The sequence below is a fragment of the Xenopus laevis genome, chromosome 9_10L (assembly GCF_017654675.1).
Source record: "Xenopus laevis strain J_2021 chromosome 9_10L, Xenopus_laevis_v10.1, whole genome shotgun sequence".
In the NCBI taxonomy this organism is placed as follows: domain Eukaryota; kingdom Metazoa; phylum Chordata; class Amphibia; order Anura; family Pipidae; genus Xenopus; species Xenopus laevis.
In genome coordinates this window covers 123,534,036-123,548,978 of record NC_054387.1, presented here as the reverse complement: position 1 = coordinate 123,548,978, position 14,943 = coordinate 123,534,036, and the positions used below count along the sequence as shown (strand labels likewise).

Here is a 14,943-nt window from a genome sequence, read left to right as displayed (position 1 = left end):
TAAGTAGAAGAGGACATGGAGTAAGTAGAAAAGACAGCAAGAACAGAAATTAAGTAGAAAAGACATTAAAGGGGAAGGAAACCTAGTCGGCGCAAACCCCCCACCCCCCGTCCCATTTGTTGCCCACCCTCCCTCCTCCCCCCTGGCCTACCCGTCGGTTAGGGGCATTTGCCCTGCGGGACGGGTAGGCCAGGGGAGAGGACAGAGGGTGGGCAACAAACGGGAGGGGGGGTGGGGGGTTTCCTCCAGTTTGTTGCCCACCCTCCGTCCTCTCCCCTGGCCTACCCGTCCCGCAGGACTAGGTTTCCTTCCCCTTTAAGTAGAGTAAGTAGGAACAGAAAGTAGAAACAGTAAGTAGAAAAGATAGGTAGAGACAGGTAATAAGAACAGGAAGTAAGTAGTATAAGAACAACAGACAGGAAGTAATAACAACAGACAAGTAGTAAAAACTAGGGATGCACTGAATCCAGGATAATAATCTCTTTCCTATATTTTTATCTTTGCTCCCTATTAAAAACATTGACATTAAGCATAATTTTTACCGGCCAGAACAGTAAAATACCAGCCTAGTGGCAACCCTGTCAGAACAGGAAGTAATTGGTTGAAGCAAAAGCTTCTTCAAAAAGGGGACCCATCACCCAGACTTAAAACGCTGTATAATAAAAGTCCTTTTAAAATTAAACACGAAACCCAAATTATTTTTTTTTATTAAAACATCCATACCTGTTATAAAGCCTAAGGAATTTATAAATCTCAGCCTTCCCCGCCATTCTGCACTTCCTAGATGTCACTGCTTTGCTCATATTCCCCTCCCTCCTCACTGTCTTATTGTGTATCATGAGTACGGGTACGGGCATCGGCCCCCATTCTAGCACCTAAACAAGATTTTGGGATGATGCAGAGTTTGCCTCAGTAACAGTGATCACAACATGGCAACTGTCAGTTTGACGTAATTGTGAATTCCAAGAGTGAAGGAAACAAGATTGAAATCATGTATTTAGTGTAAGTAAAGTTAATTTGCTTGTCAAACCCAACAGAATAGAATATGAAATGATTTCTTAGGGTGACAGCTCCCCCTTTAAGTAAAGCAGCCCCTCCCCCCAGTTTATTATGAATATTGAAGGAAGGGTGGGTGACAATATGTTCAGAATCCCCCCCCCAATATATTGAATGGTACAATACATATAATTACATACAAGTCTGCAGATAAACACACAGAGGCTATTGAAGGCATCACTATAGCTCCCCCCCCCATCTCAAGCAGCAACTTCATGACACCTCCATCTATATAAAGAGAATTGGGCGATGCCATTCTGGGGAGAGGGGAGGGGCGTGCAATGGAGCAGAGCTAACAGCTAAGGTATCTCTCTGGGAGGGAGACAGGTGGCACGAATACGTTCTCAACTTACAACATATTAATATTCCAAATAGGCGGGACCTGCCAGCTCATTGGTTAGGAAAGTGTGGGCGGATGTTGTGGTGTTCCTGCCGCTGCTTCAAGGCGTTGAGGCAATAATGGGCGTGGCCTCGCGCTGGTAAGCGACAGAAAGAAGGCGTGGTTATAGGGAAGCCGCGTGGTGGGGGTGGGGTTAGCGGCTGCTGGGGATTGTGTCACTTTGCAGAGTGAGGAGAGCCGGGAGGCAGCGAGGTGGATCGTGGAGTAAAGACTGGTGTCAGGCGGTAGTGGGTGACGGCCACAGCTCGGAGACAGGTCAGTACAGCTTGGGGTGACCTGGGACATTGCTGCCGGCAGAGGCTTTGAACTGGTAATATAGCGGTGTGTGTGTGAGTTATAGCTGTGGCCACAATTGTGAATGTCTGACTGACTGACTGTGTTACTGACAATGCACTCACAGGAGTGACAGTCTGAGTATGTGACAGGCAGTAGACTCACAGGAGTGACAGTCTGAGTATGTGACAGGCAGTAGACTCACAGGAGTGACAGTCTGAGTATGTGACAGGCAGTAGACTCACAGGAGTGACAGTTTGAGTATGTGACAGGCAGTAGACTCACAGGAGTGACAGTCTGAGTATGTGACAGGCAGTAGACTCACAGGAGTGACAGTCTGAGTGTGTGGCAGGCAGTAGACTCACAGGAGTGACAGTCTGAGTGTGTGGCAGGCAGTAGACTCACAGGAGTGACAGTCTGAGTATGTGACAGGCAGTAGATTTACAAGAGTGACAGTCTGAGTATGTGACAGGCAGTAGACTCACAGGAGTGACAGTCTAAGTGTGTGACAGGCAGTAGACTCACAGGAGTGACAGTCTGAGTGTATGACAGGCAGTAGACTCACAGAAGTGACAGTCTGAGTATGTGACAGGCAGTAGATTTACAAGAGTGACAGTCTGAGTATGTGACAGGCAGTAGACTCACAGGAGTGACAGTCTAAGTGTGTGACAGGCAGTAGACTCACAGGAGTGACAGTCTGAGTGTATGACAGGCAGTAGACTCACAGAAGTGACAGTCTGAGTATGTGACAGGCAGTAGACTCACAGGAGTGACAGTCTGAGTATGTGACAGGCAGTAGACTCACAGGAGTGACAGTTTGAGTATGTGACAGGCAGTAGACTCACAGGAGTGACAGTCTGAGTATGTGACAGGCAGTAGACTCACAGGAGTGACAGTCTGAGTGTGTGGCAGGCAGTAGACTCACAGGAGTGACAGTCTGAGTGTGTGGCAGGCAGTAGACTCACAGGAGTGACAGTCTGAGTATGTGACAGGCAGTAGATTTACAAGAGTGACAGTCTGAGTATGTGACAGGCAGTAGACTCACAGGAGTGACAGTCTAAGTGTGTGGCAGGCAGTAGACTCACAGGAGTGACAGTCTTAGTATGTGACAGGCAGTAGACTCACGAGAGTGACAGTCTTATTATGTGACAGGCAGTAGACTCACGGGAGTGATAGTCTTAGTATTTGGCAGGCAGTAGTCTCACAGGATTGACAGTCTGAGTATGTGACAGGCAGTAGACTCACAGGAGTGACAGTCTTAGTATGTGACAGGCAGTAGACTCACGAGAGTGACAGTCTGAGTGTGTGACAGGCAGTAGACTCACAGAAGTTATAGTCTTAGTATGTCACAGGCAGTACATTCACGGGAGTGACAGTCTGAGTGTGTGGCAGGCAGTAGACTCACGTGAGCAATAGTCTGAGTGTGTGACAGGCAGAACACTCACAGAAGTTACAGTCTTAGTATGTGACAGGCATGCAATAGAGTCACAGGAGTGACAGTCTGAATGTGTGACAGGCAGTAGACTCATGTGAGTGACAGTCTGATTGTGTGACAGGCAATAGACGCACAGGAGTGACAGCCTTATTATGTGACAGGCAGTAGACTCACGGGAGTGATAGTCTTAGTATTTGGCAGGCTGTAGTCTCACAGGATTGACAGTCTGAGTGTGTGACAGGCAATAGACTCACAGGAGTGACAGTCTGAGTGTGTGTGACAGGCAATAGACTCACGGGAGTGACTGTCTAAGTATGTGGCAGACAGTAGACTCACAGGAGTGACAGTCTGAGTATGTGACAGGCAGTAGACTCACAGGAGTGACAGTCTTATTATGTGACAGGCAGTAGACTCACAGGAGTGACAGTCTTAGTATGTGACAGGCAGTAGACTCACGGGAGTGACAGTCTGAGTGTGTGGCAGGCAGTAGACTCACAGGAGTGACAGTCTGAGTGTGTGGCAGGCAGTAGACTCACAGGAGTGACAGTCTGAGTGTGTGGCAGGCAGTAGACTCACAGGAGTGACAGTCTGAGTATGTGACAGGCTGATTGTGTGGCAGGCAATAGACGCACAGGAGTTACAGTCTAAGTGTGTGGCAGGCAATAGACTCACAGAAGTGACAGTCTTATTATGTGACAGGCAGTAGACTCACGGGAGTGACAGTCTGAGTGTGTGGCAGGCATGCAATAGAGTCACAGGAGTGAAAGTCTGAATGTGTGACAGGCAGTAGACTCATGTGAGTGACAGTCTGATTGTGTGACAGGCAATAGACGCACAGGAGTTACAGTCTAAGTGTGTGGCAGGCAATAGACTCACAGAAGTGACAGCCTTATTATGTGACAGGCAGTAGACTCACGGGAGTGATAGTCTTAGTATTTGGCAGGCTGTAGTCTCACAGGATTGACAGTCTCAGTATGTGACAGGCAGTAGACTCACAGAAGTGACAGTCTTAGTATGTGACAGGCAGTAGACTCACATGAGTGACAGTCTGAGTGTGTGACAGGCAATAGACTCACAGGAGTGACATTCTGAGTGTGTGTGACAGGCAATAGACTCACAGGAGTGACAGTCTTAGTATGTGGCAGGCAGTAGACTCACAGGAGTGACAGTCTGAGTATGTGACAGGCAGTAGACTCACAGGAGTGACAGTCTGAGTATGTGACAGGCAGTAGACTCACAGGAGTGACAGTCTGAGTGTGTGACAGGTAGTAGACTCACAGGAGTGACAGTCTGAGTGTGTGGCAAGCAGTAGACTCACAGGAGTGACAGTCTGAATTTGTGACAGGCAGTAGACTATTGTGAGCAATAGACTGAGTATTTGACAGGCAGTAGACTCATGGGAGTGACAGTCTTATTATGTGACAGACAGTAGACTCACGGGAGTGACAGTCTTAGTATGTGACAGGCAGTAGACTCACGGGAGTGACAGTCTGAGTGTGTGACAGGCAGTAGACTCACATGAGCAATAGTCTGAGAGTGTGACAGGCAGAACACTCACAGAAGTGACAGTCTTAGTATGTGACAGGTATGCAATAGAGTCACAGGAGTGACAGTCTGAATGTGTGACAGGCAGTAGACTCATGTGAGTGACAGTCTAAGTGTGTGACAGGCAGTAGACTCACAGGAGTGACAGTCTGAGTGTGTGGCAGGCAGTAGACTCACAGGAGTGACAGTCTGAGTATGTGACAGGCTGATTGTGTGACAGGCAATAGACGCACAGGAGTTACAGTCTAAGTGTGTGGCAGGCAATAGACTCACAGAAGTGACAGTCTTATTATGTGACAGGCAGTAGACTCACGGGAGTGATAGTCTGAGTGTGTGGCAGTAGACTCACAGGAGTGACAGTCTGAGTTTGTGATAGGCAATAGACTATTGTGAGCAATAGTCTGAGTATGTGACAGGCAGTAAACTCACGGGAGTGATAGTCTTAGTACGTGACAGGCAGTAGACTCACGGGAGTGACAGTCTTAAGTGTGTGACAGGCAGTAGACTCACATGAGTGACATTCTGAGTGTGTGACAAACAGTAGACTCACAGGAGTGACAGTCTGAGTATGTGACAGGTAATAGACTCACAGGAGTGACAGTCTAAGTGTGTGGCAGGCAATAGACTCACAGGAGTGACAGTCTGATTGTGTGGCAGGCAATAGATGCACAGGAGTTACAGTCTAAGTGTGTGGCAGGCAATAGACTCACAGAAGTGACTGTCTTATTATGTGACAGGCAGTAGACTCACGGGAGTGATAGTCTTAGTATTTGGCAGGCAGTAGTCTCACAGGATTGACAGTCTCAGTATGTGACAGGCAGTAGACTCACAGAAGTGACAGTCTTAGTATGTGACAGGCAGTACACTCACATGAGTGACAGTCTGAGTGTGTGACAGGCAATAGACTCACATGAGTGACAGTCTGAGTGTGTGACAGGCAGTAGACTCACAGGAGTGACAGTCTGAGTGTGTGACAGGCACTAGACTCACAGGAGTGACAGTCTTAGTGTGTGACAGGCAATAGACTCACAGGAGTGACAGTCTGAGTGTGTGACAGGCAGTAGATGCACAGGAGTGACAGTTGAAGTGTGTGGCAGGCCATAGACTCACAGCAGTGACAGTCTGAGTGTGTGACAGGCAGTAGGCGCACAGGAGTGACAGTCAAAGTGTGTGGCAGGCCATAGACTCAGAGGAGTGACAGTCTGAGTGTGTAACAGGCAGTAGACGCACAGGAGTGACAGTCTGATTGTGTGACAGGCAGTAGTTTCACAGGAGTGACAGTCTGAGTGTATGACAGGCAGTAGACTCACAGAAGTGACAGTCTGAGTGTGTGACAGGCAATAGACTCACAGGAGTGACAGTCTGAGTGTGTGGCAGACAATAGACTCACCGGAGTGACAGTCTGAGTGTGTGACAGGCAATAGTTTTACAGGAGTGACAGTCTGAGTGTGTGACAGGCAGTAGACTCACAGGAGTGACAGTCTGAGTGTGTGACTGGCAGTAGACTCACAGGAGTGACAGTCTGAGTGTGTGACAGGCAATAGTTTCATAGGAGTGACAGTCTGAGTGTGTGACAGGCAGTAGACTCACAGGAGTGACAGTCTGAGTGTGTGACAGGCAGTAGACTCACAGGAGTGACAGTCTGAGTGTGTGACAGGCAGTAGACTCACAGGAATGACAGTCTGAGTGTGTGACAGGCAATAGTTTCATAGGAGTGACAGTCTGAGTGTGTGACAGGCAGTAGTCTCACAGGAGTGACAGTCTGAGTGTGTGGCAGACAATAAACTCACAGGAGTAACAGAGCATGTAATAGAGAAGTAATTGATGAATTATTTGTTTGTGTGCCTGATAGTATTCTCAGGAGTAACAGTGGGTATGAGTCTAATAACAAAGCAATAGTAGATCAGGGGGGTCGTTACAGAAGCCATCACTTTTATTGATAAGCTATTGATTTATGTCTATAGGTACGACACTGTGTGTATTAGCAGGACCTATGAAGACCTGTATATATGGGCTAGAAAAGAATTAGAGAAGATATAGGTGATATTCAGAGGTGAATTTGACCTGCGCCTGAGATACTTCATGAGACCATAGAAGAAAAAAATGGCTGACTTGTCTTGGAAAGCAGCAGATACTGAGCATCAGAGCTGAGCAAGAGGTGAGCAGGAACATCAGTGCCACGGAGATATGCAGTTAAGACTTAAAACTGATCTACAGTTTAGAGATGTGATGCCATTTACCCATTGCTCTAACAGTGTTCTATGTTCCTCCCCCCCCCCTTTAATAATATATGGAATATTCCTTCTTTACCTGTGTTCATTTAATTGGAATCTGCCAAATCGCTTGCCTTTTCCAGACGTTTGCAGATCAGATGGGATCCTCATTGGAGGAATATTTTGCATTTTAACGCAGCCACTCTCTCTGGAAAGCTGAGGGAAAGTTTTATTGAGTGTGGTTGAGCAGTGCAGTAGGGTTTAGATCCCCTTTAAAATCCTATTGATTCTTCTCAATTTACATTTGATACAACTAAAGAAAAACTAAATAAAAAAAACTTTGCAGTTCTTGCCTGGATTCAAACTCACAACTATGGCTATGCCATAAGAACAATTGAAAAGTTACTTAGAATTATCCATTCCATAACATACTAAAATAAGCAGAAAAAAGCCCATTTTTTTTTTTTAAAAGAGACATATAGTATTAATTTTGTAGGCGGTGATGGTTTTACTTTTGTTTATAAATTAAAATTGTCTTTAAAAATAGGGATGCACAGAATCCAGGATTCAGTTCTGGATTCGGTCTTTTTCAGCAGGATTCGGATTCGGCCGAATCCTTCTGCATGGCTGAATCAAATACTAATTTGCATATGCAAATTAGGGGCGGGGAGGGAAATCGTGTGACTATTTGTCACAAAACAAGGTAGTAAAAAATGTTTTCTCCTTCCCACCCCCTATTTGCATATGCGGACTTGGTTCGGTATTCCGCCGAATCTTTAGCGAAGGATTCTGGGGTTCGGCCAAATCCAAAATAGTGGATTCGGTGCACCCATATTTAAAAATGGACCCTTTACTGGAGCTCCCCATAGATGGTCTCTGGTTCCTGTCCATGTTTCAAATGAGGGGTGGGCGTGTCCTAACAGTCCCTGCCAGAAGCACAGTAGGAGGGGGACAGCCAATCACAGCCCTGCAGTCACACAAGCAAAGACAGGCTTCAGTTTCCTATCAGGTCAGCCTAGTTGCTGATTGGTTCCTGTCCTACAGTGTTTAGTGGGCTCCACTGCACAGCCTGGAAAAGGAGGCAGCAGGAAGTGGAACAGATAAGCGGGACTAGTAGGGTTTTTGCAATAAAGTAACAGAAACACTACTTTTTAAAGCACATTCCTTCTATACTGTATCTAATAGAGTATAATGTATTGGCACATTCTCGTTTTTTACATGTCTCCTTTAACAATACACATAACACAGATAAATACATAAATGGGCTTTAGTTGTCCTTTAATATCAGCAGTCCTTTAGTTGTTGTTAAGAGGCAACTCCTAACAGCTGAGGAGCCATTGCTCTTACTATATATTATACTATATATAAGAAACACTTTCTTTGACTGCAGAGAACGATTTGCTCCCTCTAGCTAGTGTAATGATATCTCATGAGTTGTATAACGCAGTCTTTCATATGCAAACATGTTCTATTTCAGTGTCCGTGTTCCATTTCATTAGGTAAACGGAGTCACATGCTAAAGTTAGCTTTCATTACTTAAAAAAGTTCTTTTTTTGTACCTGAACCAGAGGTAGGCAGCTAAAACTAGAGGGGAAGGGGTAACAGGAGACGTAATGCAGAATGAACCGAAAACTGACCTTTTTACAACCCTAGCTCAAAAGGCTGGCAGTTTAAAGGGACAGTGAAACCTCAAAAGAAAGTTAAGCAACCATTTCTCATAAAAATTCAAATCCATCCTTCTGTAGCCAGGCAGCTGAAATGAGCAGCAGGTGGTTCAGGTGTTTCCGATCCATTATATTAGCAGCAGAAAAACTGCTAGTATCTTGAAAACTGGAAACAAAAATGATTTCTGTAACCTGCAAAAGTGCTCAGAAGAGGACTGTGAGCAATCTTGCATTCATTTGTTTTTTTGGAGGGATTACATTTCCTTTAATCAGAGGAAAGAGAACTGGCGTGGTCCTTTTCCTGGGATCTTCCTGGACAGGTCGCTATATAAGTGATAATGAAGTGTTGGGTTGGGGGAGGGTAGGTTAGGGTTGATTAGTAGGGATACACCAAATCCACTATTTTGGATTCGGCTGAACCCCCGATCCTTTGCGAAAGATTCGGTCGAATACGGAACCGAGTCTGAATCCTAATTTGCATATGTAAATTAGGGGTGGGAAGGGGAGACATCTTTTTTACTTCCTTGTTTTGTGACAAAGTCACGAGATTTCCCTCCTGTCCCTAATTTGCATATGCAAATTAGGATTCTAATTCGGTTCGGCCTGGCAGAAAGATTGGCCGAATCCAAATCCTGGAGCAGAATCTCGAACCGAATCCTGGATTCAGTGCATCCCTATTGATTAGTACCACACAGGTTTGGAGAAAAGCAAGCAAAAGTGTGTCCAGTACCCACTGACTACCACTAGAAGAGTGGGTAACCTGATTGCAGGTATGGGTGCGGGTCTACAGATTGCAGGTCAGGTCATGGGAGTCAGTATAACCAGATTTTACTCTTTTTTTAATTCCTTTTTTCCTGTTTTTTCACCCCCCCCCCCCCCCCAATTTCTGGGGGTAGTGAATAGTTGCCAACCTGTAGCAGGTCGGGTTGCGGATAAGGCAGTTTAGGCTGGGTCAGGTAGTAGATCCAAGCAGCTAAAAATGCAGGTTCAGGTTGCAGTTCTGGGTTCCAGAAATTGGACCTGCAATTTACCAAAATTGATTTGCATTGACATTGGGTGCAAATTGTTACTTAGGGGGCGCCTGCAATAGAGTGGAAATTCTGGGGTTGAGGATAAAAAACATGGGGATTTTCATCCAAATTTTGCCCTTTGCAAATTGTACTCCCATTGTAAACGACCCCTCCACTACCTTTCATAGCACCAATGCCATCCCCTAATAACTGCTTAAAGTAATAGCACCAACACATTCCTATACTAACTGCTCAAAGCAATAGCTACAAACCCATCCCTTACTAACTACTCAAACCGATTGCACCAACCCATTCGCTAATTAACTGCTTAGAGCAATAACACAACCCCATCCCTTACTAACTGCTCAAAGCAAAAGCACCTACCCCAACCCGAAGTAACTGCTCAAAGCAATAGCACTGACCCATTCCCTAAATAACTGTTCAAAGCAATAGCACAGACCCCATCCTTTACTAACTGCACAAAGCAATAGCACTGACCCCATCCTTTACTAACTGCTCACAGCAAAAGCACTGACCCCATCCCTTACCAACTACTAAAATCAATAGCACCAACCCCATCCTTAACTAACGGCTCAAAGCAATGGCACTGACCCCATCCCTTACTAACTACTCAAAGCAATAGCACCGACCCCAACATAACTAACTGCGCAAAGCAAAAGGCCAAGCCCCATCCTTTACTAACTGCTCAAAACAATAACACCAACCCATTCCCTAACTAACTGCTCACAGCAATAGCACTGACCTCATCCCTTACTAACTGCTCACAGCAATAGCACTGACCCCATCCCTTACTAACTATTCAAAGCAATAGCACCGACCCCATCCTTAACTAACGGCTCAAAGCAATGGCACTGACCCCATCCCTTACTAACAGCTCAAAGCAATAGCACCGACCCCATCCTTAACTAACGGCTCAAAGCAATGGCACTGACCCCATCCCTTACTAACTACTCAAAGCAATAGCACCGACCCCATCCTTAACTAACTTCTCACAGCAATAGCACTGACCCCATACCTTACTAACTGCTCACAGCAATAGCACTGACCCCATCCCTTACTAACTGCTCAACGCAATAGCACTGACCCCATCCCTTACTAACTGCTCAAAGCAATAGCACTGACCCCATCCCTTACTAACTGCTCAAAGCAATAGCACTGACCCCATCCCTTACTAACTGCTCAAAGCAATAGCACTGACCCCATCCCTTACTAACTGCTCACAGCAATAGAACTGACCCCATCCCTTACCAACTACTCAAAGCAATAGCACCGACCCCATCCTTAACTAACTTCTCACAGCAATAGCACTGACTCCATACCTTACTAACTGCTCACAGCACGGGTAATTCTGTGTCAGGAATCCAATGAAGCCATTAGGTTAGAAATGTCAGTATCACATTAGTAATAATACCTGGAGCAGTTCTGCAGAATTACAGCTTTATCCAGGTGCTGCCTGTGGAGTGAGTAAGTGGGTACCACTCTCATTGTGATGCTGCCATTTGGCAAGTGGCTAATTAGGCAGCGCACAATGAGCTTGTGAAAGGACTTTTATGTTGCACTTGAATCAAGAAGCTTTCACTAATAACATATAACGTGCTGGGGTAGAATAATAACACTGTGAATAATATTAGAAATACATTATATTATCCTGAGAAAGGCATTTATTGAGAAGGCTGGAACAAATCCCACCTTGTATCATACAGGGGGCGTCTCCCCTGTATTTAATAAGATCGTGTTAGGGGACAACAAACCTCAGAATCAATTTGTTTGTGTTTAATAAAAAGGTAGATATCTTATGTGTATTATTTATCCTAAATTACTTTATTTTACACTGCGATTCATATAAGGCTGAGGTTTTAAGACATTTATTTGGCTCAAACAGCCCTTCAGTGCTCAGCGTTTGGCCAACCTCCCTAGATCTCAGCATTGTCCGTACAGTACAACTAGGGTATGTGTGATCAGGATTCAGCACATGTCAATGGATCATTCTAATTAATCATTTCTCTGCAGGAAAATAAATAAGAGAAATTAGTTTGAGGTTACTTTATGTAATGATGTGGAAATATAATTTCATGTAACTCGTTCTCATCTCTCAGCGGTGTCCTTGTGAAAGGATCGGCTGAAATAACCGATGAAAAGATTAGCAGTGAAAAGAGATACGGAGGGATAAAGTGAGCTAAACCCAACATACGGCTTAATTACTCCTAAAGGGCAGGGGGAGAAGCATGGGATCGGCTTGTGACAGAATATTATTATCCACAGAGCTCTCATTAGTGGGGGTGCAAGTGGAGAGCTGTCATTAGTGGGGGTGCAAGTGGAGAGCTGTCATTAGTGGGGGTGCAAGTGGAGAGCTGTCAGTGGGGGTGCAAGTGGAGAGCTGTCATTAGTGGGGGTGCAAGTGAAGAGCTGTCATTAGTGGGGTGAAGGTGGAGAGCTTTCATTAGTGGGGGTGCAAGTGGAGAGCTGTCATTAGTGGGGGTGCAAGTGGAGAGCTGTCAGTGGGGGTGCAAGTGGAGAGCTGTCATTAGTGGGGGTGCAAGTGAAGAGCTGTCATTAGTGGGGGTGCATGTGGAGGGCTGTCATTAGTGGGGGTGCAAGTGGAGAGCTGTCATTAGTGGGGGTGCAAGTGGAGGGCATTAGTGTGGCTGCGATTGGAGAGCTGTCATTAGTCCGGGTGCAGGTGGAGAGATCTCAGTGGCGGTGCACCACCTATAGGTAGAGCTTTGATTATAGAGAGAAACCTGTTTGTTGACTTTATAACTTTAGTCTACGTTGTGTCCCCAGTTAGCCCCTTGCTGTGCTGGACTGTAGGGATATGGAGCACTTCCCCTGCTCCGCACACCCCTCTGTTTTGGCTGGAAGGCCTTTTCCCTTATCTTTTTGGTTCATGCTATCAGTCTGGGATCTGGATCTGGCTGTTTTTGTAGAATCTAATTCAGTTACAGACTCTGGGGCTCACTTATAAACACTGGACAATTTTGCACCTGGGCAGTAACACATGGCAACCAGTCAAATATTTGCTTTCATTGTTCCACCTGCAGCTTGCTTAAAAAAACTAATCACTGATTGGTTGCTATGGGTAACTGGCCAGGTGAAAATGTGCCCAGTGTTTATAAATGAGCCCCACTGTTTTTCTGCCAGGACTGACTGGATTCATTCCAAGGGCTTATTTATGTTTTTTTGTCACTGTTACACCTAGGTGCCTTGTATGTGGTTTTGAGTAAAGCCAGTTGTAGTTACAACTTCTCCAGGTCGATTCATTTATGCACTGTGGGCCATCTCCTCCTTCCTGTGTCAGACTTGCAAGTTCACAGTTTCCATATTAATAACGAATTCACCAAAGTCTACTTTATAAAATACTTTATTATCGTCTATAAAGCTTCAATTTAAAGGATCAGTAAAGCTGAGAACACCAGACCTATTTCATAGGCCCCCACAGTGGCCAAAGTTTTGACTCCAGGTTTGTGTATTTTTTTTAAAAAAAACCCAACTGGCCTGGGGTACTTTCCTTTGAAGTCCCTGGTACCCATTGGAGTGACCTGTAGTGATGTGCAGGGGGGGCAGTTTCTTGACCTACCCTAACCTACCCATATCCAGTTTGAGAAGGAACTTACCTACCTGTGCTGAACCCACCCTATATGGCAGGGATCCCCAACCTTTAGAACCTGTGAGCAACATTCAAAAGAAAAAGGAGTTGGGGAGCAACACTAGCATGAAAAATGTTCTTGGGGTGCCAAATAAGTGCTGTGATTGGCCATTTGGTATCCACTATGTGGATTGTCAACCTACATTGAGACTCTGTTTGTCAGTACACCCGGTTTTATAAAACCAAAACTTGCCTCCAAGCCTGGAATTCAAAAATAAGCTCCTGCTTTGAGGCCACTGGGAGCAACATCCAAGGGGTTGGAGAGCAACATGTTACTCAAGAGCTACTGGTTGGGGATCATTGCTCTATGGTGATGGCAAAGATTACGACTTGCTACAACACTATACAACAGTATATCATTAGTCCCCCGCACTCAAACTGGACCCTATGTATATGCACAGGCTTTAGATACAGCACCCATGTGGGACCCGGTTAACTGATGCCCAAGTTGCAGTTGCATAACGGGAGAGCACAGTCATGCTGAGAGAGCATCCGACGATATCACATAGAATTCTGCCACTGAAATAGCAGCCCAACGTCAGGAAACAAGAGCTCACCATTCCTTCATCAGCACAGGTATCGGTGGGGCCGGCTCACGTTACGGCATTGTGTTTCATACTCTGTCTCGGACTTCTCCCTCAGCCTGGCCCACTTCTAGCCGCTCACATATGTTCCATGGGACTCGCTGGAGTTCATGCTTTTTATCCAGCCCCCGTGTCACCAAAAGTCATTCTTGTCTTTCTGTCCTCACTTGCAGGCTCTTACTATCCCCCCTCCGTACAACAAAGGAGAGGAATTTGCAGAGGGAGAGAGATCTTTTCTGCAGGATTTACAAGTAAGCAGATTTGTGCCGGGTCGATATCCTTAACTGCAAGCTGTCTTCTTGGCTCCGGTACTGGGATATTACAGCAACATTACTGAGCAGCCCTGCACATATGTGCCACTTCCTAGAGATTCTCCTAATGGGCAGCCTTCTGCTCACCCACATCCCACATGGACTTATCTATCATCTATCTGTCTGTTAACTATCTGTCATCTATTGCCTATATATCTTATGTATACTAGCTACAAATTATCTCTCCATTATCTATCTATCTATCTATCTATTATCTATCTATCTATCTATCTATCTATCTATCTATCAAATCTATCATCTCTATATCTATTATCTATCATCTATTTCTCTATTTGTACACCAATAATCTATCTATATATCTATCATCTATCTATCTATCTATCTATCTATCTATCTATCTATCTATCATCTATCTATCTATCTCTGTATCTATAATCATCTATCATCTTTCTATTATTTATCATCTATTTCTCTATTTATCCATCAATTATCTATCTATCTATCTATCTATCTATCTATCTATCTATCTATCTATCTATCAAATCTATCATCTCTATATCTATTATCTATCATCTATTTCTCTATTTGTACACCAATAATCTATCTATATATCTATCATCTATCTATCTATCTATCTATCTATCTATCTATCTATCTATCTATCTATCTATCTATCTATCTATCTATCTATCTATCTATCTACTGTATCTATCTATCTATCTATCTATCTATCTATCTATCTATCTATCTATCTATCTATCTATCTATCTATCTATCTATCTCTGTATCTATAATCATCTATCATCTTTCTATTATTTATCATC

The 14,943-nt window shown here is 44.8% G+C and overlaps 1 protein-coding gene across 2 annotated transcripts in view; it reads left to right on the top strand.

The window, feature by feature from the left end:
• Nucleotides 1–1,457: 1,457 nt before the first annotated feature.
• LOC108701700 (SEC14-like protein 5) overlaps nucleotides 1,458–14,943 on the top strand; it is a 71,937-nt gene continuing 58,451 nt past the window's right edge. For both annotated transcript variants that reach the window (XM_018236667.2, XM_018236666.2), the window contains exons 1-3: nucleotides 1,458–1,711; nucleotides 6,674–6,867; nucleotides 14,021–14,098. The gene's annotated coding sequence lies outside the window, so the exon portion shown is untranslated. The remainder of the gene's footprint in view (nucleotides 1,712–6,673; nucleotides 6,868–14,020; nucleotides 14,099–14,943) is intronic.